Below are 6,298 nucleotides of genomic sequence, written 5' to 3'. Positions count from 1 at the left end.
GGGGCCGGCCCCATGGCTTAGCGGTTAAGTGCGGGCGCTCCGCTACTGGCAGCCCAGGTTCGGATCCTGGGCGCACACTGATGCACCACTTCTCCGGCCACGCTGAGGTGGTGCTTCACATACAGCAACTAGAAGGATGTGCAACTATGACATACAACTATCTACTGGGGCTTTGGGGAAAAAAAGGAGGAGGATTGGCAGTAGATGTTAGCTCAGAGCCAGTCTTCCTCAGCAAAAAGAGGAGGATTAGCATGGATGTTAGCTCAGGGCTGATCTTCCTCACACACACACACAAAAATAAAATAAAATAAAAAATTAACAATATATCATTAAAAAAAATTTTTTTTATTTAATTAGCAACTTGGTCCCATCCCAAACAAACAAGGATGTGCAAAACCTGGAATATTTAACAAGCAGATAGTGAACACCTACTGTGTGAAGTCGATTTGAATATAATTTAATTGTTCCTATGGAGGGGGCTTACAAGGCACAGAGGAGAGGACCTTAGCTCACTAGAGAGGTTCCAAAAGGAGTTCCTAAAGAAGATAACTCCTCAATCAAGTCTGACACAATAAATGGGCTAGGAGAAGACAAGGGAGGAAGAAGGAAGCAAGTTCTAATGAAAGAAAGAACAGAGCAAAGGCCCAGAGGCATGCAATTGCATGGCACAATGGAGGAGTTGCCAGTGGTTAGGCATTACTATATCAGCTGAGCGTGGGAGAGGATGCTGGGAAGTTAGAAAGAAACTAGAGTTTAGTGCTTAAACTGCAGTTCCTCAGGAAGGCTGTTGGTAGAACCACAGTCCAAAAAGAATCATCTTAGGCCTGTCAAGGCTTTAGAATTTCCCAGTGAAAAGCACAGGCATGTGGACCCTTGAAACCTAGTGAACAGCATTTTTAGCAGGCCGGGGTGAAATCTTGCCTACTGGGGAGAAGGTGCCCTCCAGAACATCTTCCTGCCGGACAAGACCAAGATGATTTCTAACAGCTATCTGCACCCATTTGGAAGGTTTCAGTGAATTTAAACTTTAGCCAATTTAGACGTTTTCTCAAGCCATCAAAAGTATTTGCTTTATTGGGCCAGAGAAACGTCCTCCTTCTTTCAGTCATGCAAATCAGACACAAAGTAAGTGCTCTTTCAATTAGTATTGGCAACCCTGTGACCTTCCTTTCAGAGGAATGACTGTTCAATGAAAACTCAGGACCCTGTGCTTCTATTTTCCTTGCTAATGTGGTGATGTAATGATGGCATGGGGATGGGGGCCGGCGGGGAAGCTTTAGTTAACTTTATCCCACAAACGTAATACCATTGAGAATGGTTCTTAAAAGTGGGTACCTCTGCTTCAGAATCTCAGCTGAAAATACAGCCCTAAGGCCACTTTTCCCATTATTTTGCATTCTGGTAGCTCTCAAGTCTTTCTAAGGTATTCCTCAGAAATTTGTCTCTAATTCATCCTCAGATGGAAGTGCCAGCAACAATCTTTTCTTTCAGTTTAGTGACTAAAAATATTCTCTCTTTATACAGTATCCCATCAGTATGCAGTGATTTCACATAGGAAATTTTTAATGATGGGAAATTGAATGAAAAAATGAATAATCACCTCCTCTAGAAAATGAATTTTTAAAAAGATTGATGCATAACGTACAACAAGCGTGAGCTTACGTCTAACATACAGGTGCATGCTTAGAGATGTATGTATTGAATCAGGGAGCTTTTAAACAAATATTTGGTAATGAAATGTCTGTTAAATAAAACACAGAAAAGTTCTTCCTTGTCTCTTAGGTTGAATTTCAGTAAGGCCTCTCTTGCAGAAACTTCCTTTCTGACCTCTCCAAGCAGAGAGAGAAAAAAGTCAAGACTTACTTTAAAGCCATTGTGGTTTATGCGTGTTTGAGACTGTGCCAAGTCAATTTATTTATAGAGCATTTGTCTTCCACAAGATGACATACTGTGCAGCCTGACTTTGGCAATTGCCAGCTGAGAGGCAAAGTTGGTGACAACCACCACATCAAGGCCTAGGAGGTGGTTGGTTGTCTTTCTGTTTCCCCCTCCTGACTAGTGAGATCTTAGAGCTTTTTACCTTTGTCCATCTTGGGAAAATGAGAATGCACTTCGTCTCCTGACCTCAGTTCCTCAATTTGTGGAACAGAGGTAACACAAGTCCCATCCTTTGACACTTCCTTCCCACACCTTCTCTCCTCCAACCAGCTGTGCTAAAGAACAAGGGCAGAGGACAATCACAGTGGCATTCTTGACTGTAGGGCCTATGTGGTTCTTGAAAGGTGAAAGCATTAAGCCCTAAATGCCCTAAGGCATTGATACTATGCAGCAACTTCTCTCCTCTGCGTCTAGAAAGGTACTTGTTATGTGCCAACCTTAAGAGAATTGAGAAAATAGTACTCAAATCATTTTCTTGTTCTGTGGTTCAGATAAGGAGCCCTGGTTGAGAAAGTGAAGCTATGCTCTTCCAGGATTATGGGGCAAAAAGAGAGCTGGGACAGGAATTCAACCAGGTCATGAGAATGTCTTGTCCATAGCATCCTCAGTTCGATGAGGGGTGAAGAGTATGGGGAAAGAACTGAATTCTCCAGACATCCTGAATGGGCTTATGCTCATATACACACAGGGAAAGTTGAGGGTCATTAGGTTTGATATTGACACTCTGGCATTCATTCATTTGCTCATTCAAAAAAAATTAAAATATTAATTTAGGGTGACCAACCATCTAGGTGTGCCTAAAACTGAGGGATTTTCTGGGACACAGGACTTTAAGTGCTAAAACCAGACAGTCCTATGCAAACCAGGGTGGTTGGTCATCCTAGAAACCGTGACCACTCATTCAATAAATACCAGTAGCCTATTATGTGCTATAAATGTGCTATGATAAGAATGAGCATAGGAGACCATGGAAGCATGTAGGAGGAGAAGCTAACAACAAGGCAAGACTTCCTAGAGAATGTGATCCATAGGAATGAGTATAGGTGGAGAAAGAGGAAAAGGTATTTGAGGCAGAGAGAAGAAGCACAAAGGAACAGAGACACATTATTGACACCTCCATCATTGATATCATCATCACCATATTCACAGCCACTGGTAATTGGGTCTTCACCACAGGCCAGGCACTGTGCTGATTACTTTACATACATTGTCAATATTGTTGACCATTCCATTCCTCTCGAAACACTCTTCTTGCTTGGCTTCTGGAACACCCCTCTGCTAGTACGTCTCCTACCACTCTGGCAGTTTCTTTGCAGGCTCCTTGGCTGGCTCCTTTGCCTGTGCTTAAAAGATGGTGTGCCTCCAGGTTTAGGCCATGGTTCTCTGCTCTTGTGACTTTCAACACCTACACTAGGCACTCTCCTCACTCCACAGCATTGGCTCTGTCCTGATGACCTACAAATATGGATGGCCTCTCTCTCTCCTAAAGTCTCCCCTAAACTCCTGATCAGTATTTTCAGCTGCTCAGGCCCGCCCTAACATTTGTGGGCTCAGTCAAGAGTACAAATAGAGGCTTACATAGCATATGTTAAATGTGTTAATGTTATAAATCAAGCGAACAAGCAAATAAAATATGTTCTATCCTCCTACCTTGACAAATAAACTTTCATAACAACCTGGGAGGCCATGGTCAATTTTAGAACCTTGGATTCCACACCAGATCATGGAAGTGTAAGGAAGCCATCCTCTAACCCATAGCCCACCTGTTTCTCTTCTCACCCCCAGCACCATCTACACTGCAAGGGGCCTTGCATTCACATGTGTGGATACTCTAGTCCTCATAACAAAGCTCCATCAACAGCCCCAAAAATAGCTGCTTCTCAACCATCCTTCAGGGCCTAGGGTTGTGCACGCTAGGAATATAGTCTGCTTTCTGGAGAGTGGACCTGAGGAAGAAGCCTACACAGGCCCTGGAAGCAGGCTGGTGCTATTTGAGCAAGGAATTCTGTGATCCTGGGGACCTAGAGTAGTCTAGAGGTGTGGGGAGAGTGTAGACTCTGGGTAGGGAGGTCCCCTTGGCCCTGTGTGGAAGGGTACCTCTGGAGGAGGGCCACAGGTAGGCCTTTTAAATTGAGGCTAGGACAGGGTCCTCTCTTGCAGTCCTGAAAATGCCTGCTGGTAACTCCTCCTGGAGGCCCTCAGGCCCTACCAGATTACATCCAAAACTGAACCCATCATCCTTTCTCCTAGACCTGCTCTCCTCTATTCTGGTCTCATTGAAAAGTACCTCCCTCTACCTGGTCACCCAACCCACACTGAACCACTTGCAGATATCTGGATGCACTACGCTGTTTCCCACTTCCATGTCTTTGCTCCTGCGGCTCCCTCTGCCTGGAACGTCCTTCCTCTGTTTCTCACTGCCTGCTACACATCTATTCATACTTGGCCCAAGCATCATCTCCCCTATGATGTCTTCCTAACCCACCACCAGCCCTCTCCCCTTGGCCCAAAGAGAAATAATCACTCTCTCTCAAAATATCCTTACGACGCTTTATGGTACTATTTCCTTACAGTTTGGTCACCCCAACTAGACTGAGTTCCTTGAGGGACTTTAATTATGTTTGTACTCTCACCACCTTGCTTGGTGCTGGAACATAGTTGATGCTCAATAAATTTTGTTGAACGAGTAGGTGGATGAATGGACAAAGATATTGTCGTTTTGTACATGCCTTTTTCATGTGGCATGAAACAGAAGATTTTTACAAAGTATGAGTTGTCTTATACACCTTGAAAATCTTTCTTATCAGAGAAAGTAGTCAGCAGGATAATTCTGATCTTCTTATGTAATTTATTATTTAAATAAATTTGAAAATGCTAAATATGTACTTAATCAAATATAATTTTTGCGTTCCTTAAGATTTTTTTGATGTCATTGTACAAGAATTGTTTATCCAGTTTTTAAACTGTATTTTTTATCATCTTATTTAGAGAAGTTATAGTTCAGACTATGTTAGCTTGAGGAAATTAAGAATTAAAGCAATTAACCACCACATAATTAGGCTAAAAAAATTGTGCTGTCAACTCTGAACGATTTCACAGAAAAGAGGTGATTGATGTTGTGGTTGGTATTATGTTGGCAGCTTGGGGAGCTACAGGGAGGGGTGAATTCTCTGCATTGGTACCTCAAATTTTTACTTCATTTTCTTCATGTTAGCTTGGTTTATGAATATCCTTTGACTGGTTTAACAGGTAAAAACCAGGATTCCCTTTCTCAAGACTGGGAAGTCAGCATTGTTGGGGTCCTCTCTTCTCTTCTTCTCACTGTTTTCCATTCCCTATTTAACTCTCTAGCCAATATGTCTAGGTTCTGTTCGTGGAACTTGGAGTAAATCATGGTCTGCACTGATAAAAGGTCTTAAAATGTTCTAAACTAAACTTCCTACCTACCTTCCTTCTCTCCTTCATTTTCCGTTCCATTCTCCTACAATTTTCTTTGTTCTGTGCTCAGGATTACATTGTCTACTATGTCTTCCATGGAACTCTTCGTAACAATATCAGTTTGGAAGCTCATCTGTCGTATTGCTCTCTGTTTAAGATGCACTGAACTCTCTTCTGTCGGGAAACCAGGAAGTAGGCCAGACAGTCTAAGAAGAAGGTTTACAACTTGATGAGGCTATGCAATCAAATGCACCCTATTAAACTTGGTTGGAAGGCTATGGATTAGTATCTGGGCTTGCTATATCCCTCGGGTTGTTTTTATTTTTGATGCTCTAAAATCATACAAATAAAAGAAAATATATTTCTTGTGACTTCAGAAAATCTGTGGAGGTCTTTCCTGGAAGGAGGGAACTCAGTTTCCCCTCTGAATGAGAAAATGGGAATCACTTAGAGAAAACTGCTTCTTTATCTTACTGCCACATTCTCGTTTTCACTGGGTCCAAAGTAAAATAAGTCACAGCCCCTGCCATTCATGTAGGGGAAGACATAGATGCATCCCTATTACAATAACAGGATTGATTAGGAATGAAAGAGCTTCTGTTTTTCCAGATGTTAGATTTTTTTAAACTGTCAAATATTTCCTCAGAAATTTAGTTCTCTATTTTGAAAAATTTCAAATGTACACAAAATTTGAAAGAACAGTGCAATAAACCACTCAAATACTGTCCACTTAGATTCAACAATGGCTAACATTTGCTACATTTGCTTTCTCTTTCTTTGTCTCTATGTTTCTCACTACACACACACACACACACACACATATACACACTCACAGAGATGTGCAATTTTTTTTCGCTGAACCATGTGAAAGAAAGCTGCAGACATCATACTTTGGCCCTGAATTTCAGTGTATTTCTCCTAA

This window comes from Diceros bicornis, chromosome 12 (assembly GCF_020826845.1).
Source record: "Diceros bicornis minor isolate mBicDic1 chromosome 12, mDicBic1.mat.cur, whole genome shotgun sequence".
Classification (NCBI taxonomy): Eukaryota; Metazoa; Chordata; class Mammalia; order Perissodactyla; family Rhinocerotidae; genus Diceros; species Diceros bicornis.
This window is presented reverse-complemented; position numbering follows the sequence as displayed.